This window comes from Ictidomys tridecemlineatus, unplaced genomic scaffold (assembly GCF_052094955.1).
Source record: "Ictidomys tridecemlineatus isolate mIctTri1 unplaced genomic scaffold, mIctTri1.hap1 Scaffold_132, whole genome shotgun sequence".
In the NCBI taxonomy this organism is placed as follows: domain Eukaryota; kingdom Metazoa; phylum Chordata; class Mammalia; order Rodentia; family Sciuridae; genus Ictidomys; species Ictidomys tridecemlineatus.
Genome location: NW_027521185.1, coordinates 593,631 through 614,449, shown reverse-complemented (window position 1 = coordinate 614,449; position 20,819 = coordinate 593,631). Strand labels below are relative to the sequence as shown.

General features: G+C 33.9%; 1 pseudogene across 1 annotated transcript in view; it reads left to right on the top strand.

Annotated features, from left to right (window-relative positions):
* LOC144372567 (tolloid-like protein 1) overlaps positions 1-4,484 on the top strand; it is a 72,567-nt pseudogene extending 68,083 nt beyond the window's left edge. Inside the window, exons 18-19 of the transcript XR_013432539.1 lie at positions 323-450; positions 4,011-4,484. The product of XR_013432539.1 is annotated as a tolloid-like protein 1 (transcript). The remainder of the gene's footprint in view (positions 1-322; positions 451-4,010) is intronic.
* Positions 4,485-20,819: the final 16,335 nt, after the last annotated feature.

Sequence of the window (20,819 nt, the reverse complement as noted above, 5' to 3'; positions counted from 1 at the left end):
TCTTGATTGTCAATATATGTTGCTCTATTAAAGTCTGAGTTTATGGATCCAGCAGTTTAAAATAGGAGTTCCTTTTATTTTAGGCATTTATCGGATTTGTGGCAAACACTTAATTTCCAGTGAGTCAGACAACAAACATTGCATGATTATGCTCAGCACCTTATTTGCCAAAGCTGATGAATATGATAACAGAGACCAGAGTGATGATTAGCTAGTATTCAGAAAGATCTTTCAACAGAGCAGTGGGCAAATAGGCTGCTTGTTTTATGGCCCAATCCTGGGCTAGATTCCACACTGACTGATATTATCGTTTTTGGCACAGCTGAGTGTGAACAGAAGATCCACAGCCCAAGTGGCCTCATCACCAGTCCCAACTGGCCAGACAAGTATCCAAGCAGGAAGGAGTGCACATGGGAAATCAGCTCCACCCCTGGCCACCGGATCAAATTGGTAAGTTAGCCTATTTTCTTTCTATTGAGCTGTAGACCCATGTCTTTTGCAGCTAGCACATGGTGGTGGTGGTGGTGGAGGGGGTTGTTTATTCAATTGAATTGAATCAATAGATAGCTGGGAAAGATTTTTCTTCTCATGCTTACTTACACTAACCAATCCTTGATTTCCTAGATCAAGGTGACAGCTATGTTGTTCTCCTCTAAGGATTCTTTTACTTTATACTTTAGAGGGCATTATCAAAGTAACTACAAACAACAAACTTTATTACCTAATGTTACTGGTAATGATGTTTCCAAAGGGGAGAATAATTGAAGGAACCAAAAAAAAAAAAAACCAGAAAGACAGAAAGAAAAGGAAGTTCATTAAAAAAACAGAATGATCATTTACTTAAACACAAGTTATACAACTTAATATATTCTACTAGTTATGTCAATTCTATATGCTTCCTATACAAAAAAATGTATGTTTTCTTACAATAGAATGGATATTATCTTATGGTGTGTAAAGTATCATTTTTGTGTAATCTATTGTCCTCTAATAAGATACTGATATTCCTATATTTTTCTCACATGTTATTCTACTGTCCTTGAGATCATCATTAGTTTACATATTTGAAATCTGTTTACTTTGCTGGTATAGGCATTGATTGCTATACAGTATTGTTTTAAGATTATAAGATTGATGTGTACACAATACCTAGAAGAGTTATCTGTCCCATAATGGGCTTTCAGTAAATATTACTTACAGGATTATGTCTTCAAAGCAGCAGGAAACCCAAAATTTTATTTAAATCGTTTCTTTTTTGAAATTTTACTTATAGAAGTAAGACAAAGGAGAAAAATCACATTTACTTAAAAGTCACAGTATTTCAAAACATAAGCTTCTTAGCCAGTTAGATTTGGGTTTAAATTAAAATAAAACACTTCTCAGCTTTTATGTGGCTTCAGTTTTAGTTATTATGCTTCAATTCAACATTGAAATGGATAGAAATTTGCCTCCCAAAACCACAATGAATAGTGAATGATGAAGCAGCTCCAAGCAAATAACATAGAAGAAGCAATTGATTGGTATTATGTTACCTGATTATGAAAGTAAATAACAAGCTAAGAAAAAAAATAACAGATTTTATTTTTTAAAATACCAATATTTGTTTTATTTTTCTGTTTTATTAAAGAAATTTCATATTAACATTTTTAGTAGTAGAGTTATACATAAGTTTTTCTGACTATTATCAATAACAAATAAGATAGCAGATTGTCAACTTGAGGTCTGGAGACTCTTTGCTCCTTGTGGCCAAAAATCTCCTCTTTGTTTTTGCTCTTTTTTTTAGGTTTCTACTATAATCTTAGTAAATCTTTGGTGACCCAAAGTATAATAGATTACAAAACTAAGCAATTTACTGGGCACAGTAGCGAATGCCTGTAATCCCAGCAGCTTGGGAGGCTGAGGCAGGAAAATTGTGAGTTCAAAGCCAGCCTCAACAAAAGCAAAGCACTAAGTTCAATGAGACCCTGTCTCTAAATGAAATACAAAATTGGGCTGGGGATGCCACTCAGTGTGGTTCAGTTTCCCTGAGTTCAATCCCCTATGCCCGCCACCCCCCCCAAAAAAAAACTAAGCAAATTCGCACAATTTCTTTTTGTAGTCTTATTCTTATTTCTAACAAACAACTATGGAATTATGAAAGATTTAGTTGGGAATGTGCTACTATCTGTATCCACATATGGAAAAAATTAGAAATTTATAATTCTCTTTCTTCTGTCTTAAATAGCTGATCACTCTTCAACCAATTATGTAAATGTCAGAATCAATCAGTGAGAGACTTCAAGATAATTGGCACAATTTTGCATCATAAAAATTACTAAAGGAATGTAAGCTATTTTTTTCTTGAGATATGGAACATGCCTTTAATATCAAAAAAAGGAAAAAAGAAGAAAAACAAAAGAGGATATTCATGACTACAATAAAGGCAGTGGGAGTGGGGATAAGAAATCCAAATCTGTGTGGAGTTTTTCATGGAAAATAAAAGGGTAAAATTCTCAGATATAACTGCAACCTTGTCTAATAATACATTTTAGGGGAAGCTTTGGGGTTTCTAGAGTTTTATATTTTAAATGCCTTTTCTGGGGTGGGCAGTATTTTGAGATTTTTCTTTTCTCCTATGGATTGTAATGACAGTAGTCATGCATTTAAATCTATGGGAGGTCTTTAATTCTGTTAACAGTTTTTTCAAAGGTATTATGTTTAGCTTTCAGGTGGAATGAAAAAGTCTCAGGGAGAATAGAAAACTGATCATTTTCATGAAGTAACTTTCTAACTTTGTGTGGAAATGTGAACAATTTTTGTCTTGCTAATAGACTGGAATATTTTGGAGGGAAAACCTACTTGCTTTACCATAGAAAACTTAATAGTACCTTCTACTTGAGTATTGTATGTTCTTTCAATTCATGGAGAAAAATTAAATATTTGCTAAACTAATCTCAGCAGGATTTGTAGTCTAATAAGAGCCATTAAAGTGAAAGTCTATAAAGAGAAACCATTTAACACAGTGGTAAATTAAACTAATGCTGTGGGTATTTTTATATAAAGTAGCAGGTTTAATCATTAACAGATAAAAAGTTCTTAAACAAATGGAAAACTTTATATTTATTCGAATAATACTATGGTTTTTGAATTTCATACTTTTGGAAATCTTTTCCTAAATGTTTCCATTGAGGAAAAAGTTAGGGGGATGTCATGTAAAAAACAGATAACTGTTGCTCCATGATTGTTTTACCTCAGTAAGGAAAAGGTTTGATATTATTAACAGTTTGATAGTATTTCTCCATAATACTTTTGGTATCTGATGAAATTATTTGTCAGTATATAAGATATGTTGAACAATTTGTTTTACTGTAAACATTATTTGTAATGATTTTAGATTATTGAAAAATTATAAATACAATACAGAATATTCCTGTATACTCCTCATTCACATTCCCTAAAAATTAGCATTTATATCATTATCTTATGTTGGTCAAAAGTAAGAAACAAGCATTGGTAAGGTGATACAAACTATAGCCTTAATAATTTCATTAATTTTCCCAAGATTCATTCCAATTGTAACCATGTCAACTCACTCATCATCATATGTGCTGGTTTATAGGTCTTTTCTTGCTTTTTTTAGGACCTTGGCAGTTTTGAAGAGTACCAGTCCCATATTTTCTGAAATCTCCTGAATTGAGATTCAGTAATTTTTTATTAAATTGAATATGGTTTAGGGGAAGAACAACATTCACAGGAAGTTCTCTTGTCAGCTCATCATAAGACAGATGGGTAGTTGATAATGTTCTATGTCATTGGTGATGTTAACTTTAATCACATGATTTCTTACTCCATATATGCTGCTGTAACAAAATACTGGACACTGGGTAATTTATAAAGGACAGAAATGTATTTTTCTAGAAGTTATGGAGGCTCAGAATCCCAAAATCAAGGCACAGGCAGGTTTGGTGTCTTGTGAACACTTGTTTTTTTTTTTTTGTTTTTTGTTTTTGTTTTGTTTTGTTTTGTTGCAGATCATGCTGTCTTGATATCCTTAAGTAGAAGAAGTTTGGAAAGGGAAACATGGGGAGGAATGTTACCACAGCATGATGGAAAAATGGAAGAGTAAAAGATGTCTGATCTGTTGTTACTTCTCATTTATGAGGCATTATACCATTCATGAGGGCAATGCCGTCCTAATGATCATTTCCCCAAAGATCTCATGTCTTAATACCATGAAAATGTGAGTTAGTTTTGGCTTGAATTTTGAAGGTCACATACATTAAACAAAAATGCTTGGCTAACATAGTTTTGAGTTTCTTCATACTCTATTTCATCTGAGTTACTAAATCAAGCCCACATTCAAGAAGAGACAAATTCAACCAAAATCCTGTATTACGAAGTATCTGAATAAGTCATGAAACTCTTTTACAAGGAAGATTTGTCTTTTGTTTTGTATGTTTAACCATTCTTAAAATTCTTTAGATTAAAGTCCAATATTACAGTTATTTATGTTGTTGCTTACATTCTTTGGTAGTTTTGGCTATTGGGGACTTTTTTAGAATTGATTTTATATTTTCTCTTGGTTTCTTTGAGCTTGTTCTTATTTCATAGCTATAAAATAATACTTCAAGATCACTTTGTATTTCATGCTTCAATCTTAGAATCAGCCATTTCTCTAAGTATTTTAAGTGACTTTTTGAAGAAAATAGTATTTATAAATCAAGACCTTGGCTTCTGAAGTATCAGTGATTTGATGCCTTCTCAGCAAACAAATTGAGGAAATGTATTGGTGTATACAAAACCCAATATACACATGCGTGCATTTGTAATATGACAGTGTAGTTGTATATGTATGTATGTATGTAACCATTCACCCAATTTCTGCTTTCCCCCTCACATTTCCTCTCCAATTTTGTTCTTTTTGTCTCTTTATCTTATGAGTAATTTTGTAATTACTTTTAGTATCTAGAGACTCCAGAATATTCTCCCCTTATCAAGACTTTTAATTTACTTAAATCTACATTTTTCTTATTGCCACATAAAGCAATATGTGTGAGTTCTATGAATTAAAAATATAAATATCTTGAGGGGAGGAGAAGAAGGTATTCATTCATCCTACCACATTCCTTTTGTGTTAGTTAACTTTTCATTGCTGGGCCCCAAATACCTGACATAAATAACATAGAGTGGGAAATATTTATTTTCGCTCATATTTTCAAGGTTTCAGCCCATGGTTGGCTCCAAGGAAGAAACATCATAGTGGAGGGGCATGGCAGCTGGAAAGCAGAAAGAGAGAGACAGAGAGACAGACAGAGACCGAGAGAAAGAGTGCAAGAAAGAAAGAAAGGGAGAGAAAGGATTGGACACAAGATACCATCCCCAAGAGCATGCTTCCCAGTGATCTACTTCCTCCAACCATGCCTGACCTGCCCCCGGTTTCCACATTTTCCCAGTAGTCTATTCAAATTATTAATGAATTAAATAAAATAAATATTTCTAGTGATGAGATTAGAGCTCTCATTATCTAATCACTTCCCAAAAGATCCATCTTCAAACATTGCTACATTGGGGAAAAATATTTAACACATTAGCTTTGAGGGGACATTATGGATCAAACTTCAATAACTTCAATTCTATAATTACATATTTATGAATATCTTTATTCATAAAATACAAATTGAATTTTTTGAAGTATTACTAATGTGTGATAATTGAAAACAACTGAAAGATTATTAATGAAATGCTATATATACATATTAAATATACAATATAGACTACTAAATTTAAAATCTGATGTTTCCTTATTCACTTTACTGAGAGATGCTCATAATGTCTTACTGAATGAATAAAAGCAAATTACTAAAGGCTATTTATATCAAGATTCAACATTTCTAGAAAACAATGTGTATGTGATTTGTGCATAGCTAGAAAACTGTGAAGAAAATATGCCAACCATTCAGAGCAATTACCATTACAGGACCCAATTTGATGTGCAGAGAGTAGGGAGGAATTTTGAGTATAGGAATTCACATTTGACTCTCTATTCCTGAATTGCTTGACTTATAATATTATACATGTTTCTATTTTGCAATTAAACAATGTTGTCATCTAATTTCCATAGAAAATAATCACATAGAACAGTAATAACTAGTGTCCATAAAACAATTTTCTTATTTAATACATTTTTCCAATTATCATTCTAAGAGAATCCAACCAATAAAACCATTTCAATCTTATTTTTTTCTTAATGGCTGAAAGAGCTTCTCATTTTCTTGTAATGTTCTACAATAATTGGTACCTGTTATTCTCTAGTATTATTAAAAGATTTGGGAATTTATATGTATACATGTTGTTTTTTTGTTCTTCAAAAGAATACAGAATGAAAGCCCAGCGAGTAATGTACCTGGCAGTGAGTGTGTCACCTCTGAGGTTTCATTGATGTTGAAGCCATTGATACATAACAAGATGTGTCAACTCAGTAATAGTCTCAGGTGCAATCTCTGTCCTTGCCATATGTTTTCATTTTCCATAAACAAAGCATTTGTCAAAGCAGTTGAAAGCCATCACTAATCAAATTACAATGATATATTCTAGAATTTGATGAACAATCCTTCAAAATCCCTCAAGCCCTTTTGGCAACTGTCCTGGACATGTGTTCCTTTAGGTTTATGACTCCTGCCCAAAGGCACACAGCCTTGGGAGCAGAAGGCCAGTTACATTCCAGCCGCCCTCATCTCCTTAGTCAGATGTGTATGCCCAATTTGGTGGACACAGCCTGCACAAGCAGGCCTGAGCAATATCTTGTAGCCATTTGTCATGAGAGGAGCTGAGACAGAGGAAAGACTGATGATCTAATGATCTAACACCATCACCAGCTATTTTGATTTAAGACTTAGGGGATTGGTGTATAAAATGTTTCAAGTTATAGCTAGAATTTTGAGACCTAAAATTTAAGAAAATATTTGGTTGGCAATGACTCATACCCCTGTTATTAAATTATAATATAGAACGATAAATATATTATTGATTATAACACATAGCCATATTACTCTATATAGCTATATATCATAATAGAGCCAAGTATCTGTGTGTGTTTTGTCAAGAGAAGCAATTTCATGTTTGCATAAACATATGGCTTTAGCTAAGGTTTTCCAAACACATTTTCCTTTAGGCATACTGACTTGCGTATATACTGATGTATCACTTCACCTCTGAAATATGTTTGGCTACAGGATCACATTACCTAAAGATGAAGTTAAATGTAAATTTCTTAGAAAATTGAAGATGGCTTTAATACAAGGTCATCTTTCAAGTAAATAAGGCAAGTAGCAAATGGCCACCATCCTTACAATTTCTCTACCTATACAATGATCTATAATATGATTTTGCAAAATAGTCTTTCAAAGATAGAGATATGTTTCTCTTCTTGTTCCATTTGGCCAGGATGATGACGTACTTTTGTCAACAGACCCACATCATGACATGAACAACATATGGCTAGCCTGCTCTGGGAGGAAACACCATTTGTAAAACCACATTAGTGTCTCAAGTGCCAGAAGCAGAGTCACATAATTTTCCTGTAGGTCAACATGGGCACCTGAGGGAGTCCCACTTAGACCGGGAGACTCATTTAGCTGAGATCAAACTGAACTGCCAACTTACCCATTCTATTCCCTTCCTATTTGTATGTGTGTGTGTGTGTGTGTGTGTGTGTGTACACAAACACTCACCCACCCACCCCCACACACACATATATATATATATATATATATATATATATATATACACACATACATACATCTGAGGCTATAAAATATATACATAAAAATACAAATTTGTAATCCTGCTTTTATAGTAATTACTTTTCCTCTGGTAATTCTGATTCTGGATAAGTGTAACAGCATTGATCTAGTTTTAAATTCCTTTATTTGATTTTATTTTTATTTGGTGCCTGGGATCGAACCCAGTGCCTCATGCATGCTAGGCAAGCTCTCTACCACTGAGCCATAACCCACACCCTAGTTTTGAATTCCTGAAATCAAATATTTCTCTTTGACACTATTTCTCCTTACTTCCTGCATGTATTTTGTAATGATATTTATTTTTTTTGTTTTCACTGATCCATGGTAGTCCAAACTAACATAATTTTTGTCAGTTTATTAAATTATTAATTCAAACAGATTCTATATATACTATGTTTTTTTTCCCAATTTGGCATCTATAACAGAGTGGATATTAACTTTTCAATAGAAATATATAATGATTTCACAAGTTCCTCCTATTATTTTCTGTCTTGCTTCTTTTATTTCCCACCCTTTTCCTGTGAATAAATGCTATGTAGCCTAGGGCTCAGAAAAAGACACTTCTCAGAAGAGGATATACAATCAATGAACAAATATATAAAAAAAAATGTTCATCATCTCTAGGAATCAAAGAAATGCCAATCAAAACTACTCTAAGATATCATCTCACTTCAGTCAAAATGGCAGCTATTATGAAGACAAACAACAATAAGTGTTGGCGAGGATGTGGGGAAAAAGGTACACTCATACACTGCAGGTGGGAATGCAAATTGGTGCAACCACTATGAAAAGCAGTAAGGAGATCTCTTGGAAACTTGGCAATGGAACCCCATTTGACCCAGCTATCCCTCTCCTCGGATTATATCCAAAGGACTTAAAAACAACATACTACAGGGACACAACCACATCAATGTTTATAGCAGCACAAGTCACAATAATTAACTGTGGAGCCAACCTAGATGCCCTTCAGTGGATGAATGGATAAAAAATGTGGCATATATACACAATGAAATTTTACTCAGCATTAAAAGAGAATAAAATTATGGCATTTTCAGGTAAATGGATGGCACTGGAGAAGATAATGCTAAGTGAAGTTAGCCAATCCCCCTCAAAAAATGTTGAATGTTTTCTCTGATATAAGGAGGCTGACTCATAATGGGATGGGGGGGGGAGTATGGCAGGATTAGATGAATTCTAGATAGGGAAGAGAGGTGGGAGGGAGAGGGAGGGGTAGGGGATTAGCAAAGATGGTGGAATGTGATAGACATCATTATCCAAAGTACACATATGAAGACTCAAATTTGGTGTCAACATACTTTATATATAAACAGAGATATGAAAAATTGTGGTATATATGTGTAATAAGAATTGTAATGAAAAAAAAAACAAAGTACATGTATAAAGGCATGAATTGGTGTGAACATACTCTATATATAAAGATATGAAAAATTGTACTCTGTATGTGTAACAAGAATTGTAATGCATTCCGCTGTTGTGTATTTAAAAATATAAAATCAATAAAACTAAAACAATATTTAAAACAAAGTGTGAATGAAATCATAACATGAAACATTTAATATCAGAGCATATCCACTGTCTATACAACCATCTATATTAGGAATTTCTATACCAATCTTCTCTTGGTAAGATTGGTTTTCATCTTTACCACAAAAGTTTTTCTGCCCTTTTGCTCTGAGATCTCAATAAATAATGTTTAGAAGTCATGTATCAACTCTCTGTTCCACCCATCAAAACACAGCACTACGCCAAGCTCACAACCCAAATAAGAAACAAACACACTTGTCCATATAGACAAAGCTCCCAGGAAGAATTCACCTGCGATTTCAGGGGCAGGATGTGGCAGAGGTAGAATGCTTTCCTAACATATGTTTTGTTTGTTTTTCTTAAGTTTGAGGAAGATTTTATTTTATTTGTCTAAAAATTACTTTTTGTGTACTTTTTATGTGCACTGAACACACACATTTGTCAGTTTAGAAAACTCCATCTATTTTAAGTTTTCTGTTGTTTTACATTATTCTTATCTCTTCATTCCTCCTTTCTCTATACAAAATAGTGTCTTTACAAAACTATAAAAACCTTACATATTTTAATTAATTAGTTCTTATTAGTTATACATGACAGTAGAATGAATTTTGATTCATAGTACACAAATGGAGCATAATTTTTCATGACTCTGGTTGTACATGAAGTAGAATCACATCATTTATGTCACCATATGTGTGTCTCAGGTAATGATGTCTGTCTCATTCCACTGTCTTTCCTACCCCCTCACCCTCTCCCTCCTTCTCCTGCCCCTTTGCCCTATCCAAAGTTCCTCCTCTCTTCCCATGCCCCCGCCCCATTATGGATCAGCATCCACTTATCAGAGGAAACATTTGTCCTTTGAAAACCTTACTATTGTTATGTAAATGATATTTAGTCATTATTCGAAACAAATATATGATATCTTTTTAATTATGTATTTTGTTTTACAGAATTATATAATATGCATGTTCTTTTATTTTGTATGTACTTTGTATTGGTATAATTTGTGTAGGTATATTCAACAGAGTTTTAGGGATGCAAATTCTTTGAGAAGTGCTGTTCTAGCACATTGTTCTTTTAATATTGGCATGCTATTCTTGGTATGGATTTCATTTTATTTAGGAATTTCTTATTTGCACATTTCCTAAGCTTTCTAGTTCTTGCCACTATGAGAATTCTTATAACAAATATATACTGTGGCCATTCTGCTTTTACTTCTATGAGAAAGGTTCCCAGGAGTGACATAGCTGAGCCAAAAAGAATATGCATTTTTAATTTTAACAGATATTACCAAATTGCTCTCCAAAGATGAAGTAACTATGTATGCATCCTACCATAATTTGTGAGATTACTTTTCCCTGTTTCTGGCACAGTAGATCTTGATTTAACTATGTTCCAATTGCAGTGCATGCAGCTACCTGGTAGGACAAATGCATTCCTGTTTTGCATAATATTCATGCTTGTAGCCAGATTTACAGTATTACAAAGGAAAAAAAATATGTGATCTTTTAAAATTGTGCAACTTTTATGACAACTGGGAGAAAATGTTTCCATTTTGTGAAATATTCCCATCCAAATAATGGCATAGTTTTCCTTCCGTGTGTTAAAATTTTCTTTTAAAATTTTCAAATAGGATTTTATTGTTTTATTTGTATGCACCCTGTGACTTACTAATGTACATTGTTTCTAAAAATTTTATTGGTATTGTATCTACTGTGAAAAGGGTTGTTGTCTAGTCTTATTTCTAAGCATTTCTTGCTTTCCAAAAGATATACTATTGATTTGTGTATTTACAGCTTTTGTCAGCTTTCTGCTTAGCAAAACATCATCAGAAAATGCTGTTAAACAAGCAAAACTTACTTTGTTGGATTTACTGAACTAAACAAGGAAAATACCTTGGGTGATTCCTAACAGAAACTCAAAAGGAAAAGTAAAGGAGGAAAGGGTTTTAGCACCTGGACTGGGCAATCGATTTTATCACAAGTCTTGCAAGTTTGGAAACTTCTTAAGGCTGGGCAGCGTATATACGACATTAAAACTTCAGATTGATGGGCATGCCGAGATGGCAACTGAACCAAGCTTTGCTCAACTTGTTAGTCATGATAGTTCAGGTGTTTTAGTTGGTTTATACTCAGAGCACAAATATTTTATAAAGCTAAATCCTAAGATATCCTTTCTTTTTTCAGCCTTAATATGTTGAGAAGAATGTATCCTGATATCTGCATTTTTAATCACTGGGGTAAATTAAATTTGTTTACATTCTCAGCCTTTTCCACCATGAGTCATTTTGTCAACCCAAGATATAAATTACATCATAATCTGTGACCATAATCAGCCCAAATCTTCACTGCTCTTTTGCTGTGTGTGTGTGTATATGAAAAGACTCTGTTGGTAATATTGCCAACATCTATCAGTGTCAGATTTTTTAAAAAATTCTGTTTGTTTGAAGATCACTTGTTGGATCCTTTGATGGAACATTGTTTATGCAGCAATTCATCAGACTTGAGAGGACACTAGAGCACACAAACACACACACACACAAAAAAACAAAACACTAAGGGTGGAATCCAGTGTTCATCCTCACATTTTAAACAGGAACTAAGAGTACAAAGGCTCTATTATTTTGGTGAAAGTTTGGCTATGAAGTCTAGGTCCTGGGAAAGGTTGTTGAATATCATTAGGGTTAAGACAGAAATCTCTGAATCAAGGTATGATTTGATAGGGGGTGTATATGTCTAACCATCTGACTTGATGTTTTTGTTATCATCTAAAATATCATTCAGTGCTTGAGTCCAATGATGCAGGAAATCATGTGGCTTATTATAGCACATTAGTACCAAAGGAAGCTGGCTGTCATCCAAAGGAGTGCAAGTGTAAACACAGTAATGACATACGATGTGCATTTTATTTTATTTTATTTTTTTGTTTATTTTTTTTAAGAGTGAGAGAGGAGAGAGAGAGAGAGAATTTTTAATATTTATGTTTTAGTTCTTGGCGGACACAACATCTTTGTTGGTATGTGGTGCTGAGGATCGAACCCAGGCTGCACGCATGCCAGGCGAGCGGCTACCGCTTGAGCCACATCCCCAGCCGATGATGTGCATTTTAATCAAAAGGCAGGTATTGTACACACAAAGAGGTAACTGGAGATTCAAAAGCAAAGTTCAGAAAATAAAATTTGCACACATCTTAGATTAGTGGCTAAGGAATCTGTGTAACATGAGCCTCTAAATTAACCATTCCTCCTTTATACTTGTTCTAGTCAGGTCCTTTTGTAACAACATGCAAAAACAACTGACTAAAACAGGCACCTAGGTTGGTTCCATAGTTTAGCTATTGTGAACTGAACTGCTATAAACATTGATGTGGCTGCATCACTGCAGTATGATGATTTTAAGTCCTTTGTATATATACAAAAAAGTGGGATACCTGGATCTAATGGTGGTTCCATTCCTAGATTTTTGAGAAATCTCCATACTGCTTACCAAAGTGGTTGGACAAATTTTCAGTCCCACCAACAGTATTTAAGTGTACCTTTTCCCCCACATCCTCTTCAACATTTATTGTTACTTGTATTCTTAACAATTGCCTTTCTCAATGAAGTGAGATGTAATCTTAATGTAGTTTTAATTTACATTTTTCTAATTGCAAGACATGTTGAACATTTTTTGACAATAACATTTGTTGACAATTTGTATTTGTTTCTGTGAAATGTCTATTCAATTCCTTTGTCCATTTAATGATTGATTTATTTGTTTTTTTGGGTGCTAACTTTTTGGAATTCTTTATATATCCTGGAGATTAAGGCTCCATTTGAGGTGCAGGTGGCAAAGATTTTCTCCCATTTTATAGGCTCTTTTTTCACACTCTTGATTGTTTCCTTTGCTGTGAAGAAGCTTTTTAGTTTGAGACTGTTGGGAGCAGTGACTGAAAATTATGGGTCTTGAACTGTCCTATGACAGAGGTGATGACTCTCTTGGGAACCTCAGATACTAAAGCATCCATTTGGGATTGCCTAGTTGCTGTGGTGACACCCTGTACAATAGGAGGTTCTATTTCAGCAATGGGACTATTTAGTCCTTGACCTTGAGGTTCAGATGCCAGATGCTCTGGGGTAGTAAGTTGATAATCATAACAGGGTCGGCCATGCTCATGACCTTTGTTCCACTTACTTTGAAGAAATTTTTCATTTTGATGTTTAGACTTATATAATTAATATGCTGAGCTTGTTTTGTGTTACTATCTCCAAACCCCTTGTGCTTTTTGGGTTTTATAAAAGAAGTCATTTCCTGTGCCAATATGTTGGAGTGCTGAGCCTAACTATTTCTGATCTAATGCCTAGGTCTTTGACACACTTTGAGTTGATTTCTGTGCAATCTGAGAAATAGGGGTTAAATTTTATTCTGTTGTATATGAATTTCCATCCCACCACATTTGTTGAATAGGCTATCCTGAAGAGAAGTTGTTAAAAGAGATAATAAATATTTGAAAAAAAATCAAAGTATATAAAAAATAAAATGGCCATAGAAACTATTATGAAATATGTATGATATATACATTATGTATAATATATATTCATAAGTACAAATAAATATTAAGGACATAATTTTTTTTCAAAATACATAATTTTATCAAAGAGAATTAGGATTATCCCCAAATTTCAAAATAACCAAATATTTTGATAATGCAAAGACATTTATCTGGACAAAAAAATAAACATTTTACAGAGAGAAAACAAATATAGGTATCTCTCTATACAGATAGAAACATCTCTATCTATATATTTTATATATAGGTATATATTTATCTTCTATGTAGCAGTATTTGATAAATTATAGATAAACTTTCTTTTACATGAATAAATCCACTAATTTTGACTTTGCTTTGCAAACTTCAAAAACATTCACTATGTTTAAATTAACAATTCAGAGGCATTACCATGTTTCATTATGGAAAAATGATTTTGAATTAAAAATAAAATAAAATAATATACAAATGTATAAATAATATATTAAAAAAACTGAATCTAGTTTACCTTACTTAGATCTTGCACATTTTTATTGTTATCTGCCATTTCTTTTTATTCTTTTAAGAATATTTATAAATAACTATAATTAATATATAATGCTTAAATAAATAGTTAAATTAATATTTTAATGTTAGAAATAAAAAGCACAAATGATAAAATTATAACTATATTGTAATTATTGAATTAAACCATAATTAAACTTGTCATTTTTAAGAAATAAAACCTCATAATACCACAATTGATAAGGAATTGCTGTTTGAAAGTTTTAATTTATAATTTCCAGATGTGGTCTACTTTAAGACCTTAAATTAATAATAAATCAAAAATTAATTAACAATTATTTTATATATAAAGTATTATGATACGGGATCATTAGAATAAATTCTTTAAATACTCTAGCAGATTTAAAACCATTATAAGTTAATTAAGCTGGGCTCACTGGTGCATGCCTATAATCCCTCAGAGACTGAGGCAGGAGAATTTTAAGTTTGAGGCCAGCCTCTCAAATTTAGTGAGATCCTGTCTTGTTTCAAAAATAAAAAAAGAAACAAGGATGTAGCTCAGTGGCAAAGCACTCTTGGGTTCAAGCCACAGTACCTAAATATGTAAATAAAGAATTCCATATCTTATAACTCAACCAATTTTTTTCAAAATAATGAAAACGTGCCCTAGAGTTCTTTACCCTTTGTGCCTATGCAAATGTGCTGGAAATATAAATGTTCAGAATTATGAGAAATTGAATGAAGACTTGTGTTAAGAAAAGCATATCATAATATTGTTTTCCAGTTATGATAAAATCAGGGAAATGAGATATTTATTTTTAACTCAAAATCATTTGTCTACTTGTAACAGGCAAGATTTAAAGAAGTACCACTTCTTATAAGCTTTTCTGTCTAAGCTACTTTTTCCTTCCCATCTTCATCTCATTCTGGGAGTGAAAACATTCTCCCAAGCTCTGACCTATGGAATGGAATTTTACACACACACACACACACACACACACACATATATATATATGTACACACACACACACACACACACGCACACACACACACACACACACCTCTAGACTCTCCACTTTTGTTCTCCTATATAATCCTAAAGCTGTTGCCAGTAATGGGAAGACAATTTTCTAGACCAGCTGTCTTCCCAATTTAGCCAAGCCAATAATAAATCCCTTTTTCACTTCACCATTTCTCTTTTCCTCTATTAGTTAATCTCTCATTGTGACAGGTAACCAAATCTGGTGTATTGGTAACCCCAGAGTAAAGCCCTTGTCAGGTTATCACAAATAAACTTCCATGCACCATGAATACAGTGTGACTTATTTAAAATAAATAAAACGTTTCAAGCACACATAGAAATACTTTTTTTCAACTATTTAAGTGTATACCTTTTCTTTCCATCAAAGACCTGATACTTTTAACAAACTCACACTTGTTTCACTACTACAAAGAGTAGTGAAAATATTTGATATGCTTTGAATGAATATATACATGATTAGATCATTCTAGAGTATAAATAGAAATCTCAGAACACTCTTTTATACTTAATAAGTAGCAAAAATTTCCCATCAAGGCATACAATTAAAAAGCTCAGCTGTGTGATGGTGTGAGCCTGTTAATCCCAGTGTCAAGTGGCTGAGGCAGGAGGATGGCAAGGTCAAGGCCATCAGCAGCCATTTAGCCAGACCCTGACTCAAAATTTAAAAAAGAAAGAAAAAAGGAAAGGAAGAAAGAACTAAAGGAAGGAAGGAAAGAAAGAAGGAAGGAAGGAAGGAAGGAAGGAAGGAAGGAAGGAAAGGACTGGTGATGTAATTCAGTGTCAAAGCATTCGTGGGCTCCATACTTTTAGTGGTGGGAAGACATCAGAACAAGACAAACACTTAGCTAAAAGAGAAAGAAGGAAAAACATACTGGGAAATTAGGTAGAAATATTGAGTTTAAGGTACCAAAAATTAGTGTAGCAGTACTTAGTTTAGCCATACTTGTAAAGAAATTGTGATTAATTCATACTTTTGAGAAATCTGAGAAAAATACTAAGAAATCAGAATAAATGAGGTATAGATTAAAAATTAAAAATTAATGAATTCTGGAAAGAACACTGTAATGGTCGAAGAGCCTTGTGGTCCAGATCCTAATCCCTGAAGCCTGTGAGTATGTTGCCTTCTCTGCTTGTGATCTTCTAGGCTAATTAGGAGTGATGCATTCATTATGAAGCAAAAGAAGAAGGAGGAGGAAGAGGAGGAAGAGGAGGAGGAGGAGGAGGAAGAGGAGGAGGAGAAGGAGGAGGAGAACAAGAAGATCTCAATAAAAACCAACATTTTCCAAAGTTAAGATCCAAGTGTTGTAGTCAAGAGGATATTTACAGCATAATATTTTTATAATAAAATATATAATCAAAATATTATACTTATGTCAAATCGTAGAGAAGTATTAAGGAAGTGGCATATTTTACCATGCTGGTTTTCACTAAGCAGTCTTTTATTTTTTATTCTTAAGAACAGGTGTCCTCTTCCAGGCGAGTTCATTGTGGTTTTTCTCTCTTCTCATGTTTCCAACCCTTTTCCCTCCTCACTTTCAGATGCCTTTTTAGTTCCTATTGATTTGAGAAAATAATAGCCATAAAAAGAGACTCTTCATAATGTTCCATAACAGCTGCCAATTTACCTGCATCTAATCTCATATACTCTCTCACCTCCTGTTCTGTGTAAAGAACTGAGCTATTCTCCAAGGTCAATGCTTCCTCCTCTGCATCTTCCACCATCACATGAGCAGGTAGCACTTGCCTTAACAGCTCTTGCCTCTCTTTTCTGCATCTTCAGTGCTCCTGTCACATCTCCATCTTGTCAAATGACAGCTCACTGGCCATCTCTCAGTGTTCTTTCTGTTTTATCTTTTGGCAGTATCCAACAATGTGGATCATTCCCTCCATCTTAAAGGTTTTTTTCTCTCTTGACTTCCAGAAACTATCTTCTTGGTGTTCTCCAGCTTGACATTTGTTGTTCCACCCAGAGTCAGCATCTTGTACTAATTTCTACTCTTTTTCTGATTGCTTAAAACTGGGGATTTAATTGACCCAACATTTTTGTGCAATTACATTCACTCTTGGTGATTGGATTCAACCTCAGCACTTTACCAAAAACCTCTGACAACAACTAATTTGTCTTTACAGTTCAGATTTTCCTTCAGATATCCAGATACATGTATCTACTTGACATCTCAAATTCACTTACCATAAACTGAGCATTTGGTCTCCTAAAAACAAACCTACTGATCATTATTCTTTTCCTTCCTTCTATCTTATAATCACAGTTTTAATCCTTAAATGACTTAGACAAAAAGCCGTAGACTTAACAAGCCAGATTGGGAGAAATTATTTGCAAGTGACATATCTGACAAAACATTTGTATCCAAAGTATACAAAGACTCTTGAAATTTAGCAATGATTAAAGAAACTATTTTAAATGGCTTTTTATCTGAAAACTACAGAAAACAATATGTACAGATGGCAAATAATAAGTAAAAGAGGAGATTTTGATACATGTTACAACATGGTACCTGGATGGTAGATGTATAAGCCAAAGAAATATATATTTACAAAACCCAGATAAATATACATCATAAAGAATTAAAAAGCTTAACATGGATATTGGAAGTTCTCATATTGGAATTGTAAAAAAAGGAAACAAATTGCATTACAAAAGTTTGATATATATTATGAAAGGAAATAGGGAAAAAGGTATTGACCTAAGTAAATTTGAAAAATAATAATTATAGTAAACAAAAGAAAAAATTGGGGCTACATATTGACCCTAGTTTCTTTGTTAAATTTGTCTTTAACAGGGATACAAGATAGCATCGTGGATACTACTTTACTTACACACAGTATTGTAAATATTAGCAAATACATTGCCAGAGGAAGAAGATACAAATAAGCAAGGTAGGAAGGCTAGAATGAACCCTGCACTGCTATGCCCTGCATTATTTAAATTTATAAACACTAGGCTAGATAAGTATATACTATTTCAAGGAAACTAATTCATCTATTTGTAATTAATAACTGGTTAGAAATAATGACATGTTTTCAAATTCATATTTCTACTTTTAATTGCCAATTTTCTAGTTTTAACAGGAAAAGCTTTTCATTTCCCCCCAATGTGCTAGGACTAGAAAGCAAATTGCTCTGGTTTGAATCTGGAATGTCCCCAAAGGCTCATATGTTGACAGCTTGGTCTCCAATGTAACAATGTTCAAAGGTGAAATTTTGGGAAGTGATTGTACATCATGAGGGTTAATCCACTGATGGCTTCATAGCTGAATGTAATACTGAAAAGAAGTGGAAATGGTAGAGGATGGTACCTAATTGAAGGGGGTGGGTCCTTGTGTTACAGGGCTAGATCTTCTGGGAAACTGAGGTAGCACAAAGGCCTCCCCCTGCAAACTCTGATTCTTATGAACAGTCCAGAAAGATTTCAGACATGTTGCTCAAGTTGCAGGCACGAGTTTATTACAAGGGATAGAAAAAGGAAAAAGGGTTCATGCTCAAGGGAAAGAGTGGGCCATCTCAGAGAGAAGAGGCATGGTGACAAGGTCGGTTACTGGTGACAAGTTCTGCTCCCTCACGTGTTGAAGTATAAGAGCAGAGAAGCAGGCTGAAGCAAGCACGTAAAGCAGGGTTTATTTACAAAGAGGCAACAGACTTCTCCTTGGAGGAAGAAGGGGGCCATAGCTGGTATCCTGGCATCCTAAGAACTGAGGACATTCTGCCTTTTTATATGTCTTAGGCTTCCTTTGTTCTCCCAATCTCTTCCCTTTATCTCTCTCCTTCCTGAGTAAGTGACTAAGCACAGGAGATGCTCAGAGGGATGGAGCAGCCCAGGACACATTAATTAACAACTTTTATAGCTCCCTGTACTGAGGGGCGAATCCTGGGACAGGTTACCTTAGCAACAGGTTGGAGCAGGGGCAGCTTATCTTGATAAAGGTGGAGGAAGGCTCTGAAGGTATTTCAATCCTTCAGGGGACAGTCTCCAACTTCTAGGAAATTGCACTCCTTGATCCGACTTGACTTGATTTACCTATCTATACTGCCTGTCTAATTCTGGCTTCAATGGTGTACCTCTCCTGACCTCCAGTTTTAATGGAGTTCCAGGGACATTTCCAGAGAGTTCCATCCAGATCCACCTTTCAACATTTGACTGCAGTAGGATGACATCACACTTTCAAGTCTCCACTGCCATGACAACTCTCTCACTTTGTCCCATGCTGACAGATTCTAATTAGAATCTGTTCTGACAGATTTTGTGGTTGGGGGAATTATCCTTATCTCCCTGAGTTCTGGGATTTGGTCTGTGTAAAGGTCACAAAAGTTTCCCACTTCCGAATATCTTATGTTATTCTTGTTAAGATTTCTTCTGCAGATAATAGGTAGTTCGCTGGGGAATGTAACATATTCTGTGGACTTAAATCAGGTAGGGCTAAAGGTAAGTTATGCTCCTCAAAGTGAAACCATGTGGGGGACAGCAAGGTAGGTCCCATCCAATCATGTCTGTGTCTGTCTGTCCCCTATTACTTGGGGGTGTGCCCTTACTGACTACTTCTTATTCTTGGCCCATTTCTTTCTGCTTTCTGGACACCATGAGACAAGCAATTTCAGTCAGCCACAACATCTCTGATGTTCTTCCTCACCATAAGTCCAAAAACAACAGAGCCAAATGACCATGGACTGAAACCATGGGTCAAAATAATTTTTTCTAGAGCTGGAGTTGTGGCTCAGTGGTAGAGCGCTTGCCCAGCATGTGCAAGGGCCTGGGTTCGATCTTAGCACCACATAAAAATAAATAAATAAATAAAGGTATTATGTCCAACTACAACTAAAAAAGATAAATATTAAAAATAAATAAATAAATATTTCTAATCTAAGTTGATTTCCTTAGGTATTTTGTCACAGTGTTGGAAAGCTGACAATCACACAAATAGATTTTATTATTCAGTTCATTAAACAAATAGCAGGTTTAATGAACTGTGCCTAATGATAAACAATCATACATAATCTGTTAGTCTACTCAGTGTATTTTCTCTGTTATGGTCTTTTCTTATTTATTTGAAATAGTTATCATTAGTGATGATTTATAAGAGATTAGAGATCTGTTTAATATAGAAATATTCTATCTTGAAATATCTACCAAAAATCTGTTTAACCATTTCTGTCATTGAAGCAAGTATTTAGGGATACTATATTAAACAATCATAGAAAATTGAAAGTCCATTTTTGTATTTTTCTCAGCCAGAATGAATTAAATCAACTGCCATCTTCAAGGAAAGGAAAATAGTGTTAGTACTATAATTAAAATATGACTAATTTGAAAATTCTTTTAGAAATAGTGACAACATTTTTGTGAACATTACATATTAATAGTATACAGTTTTTGTTTGCTATGTAAATTAATTCATGTAGTTGTT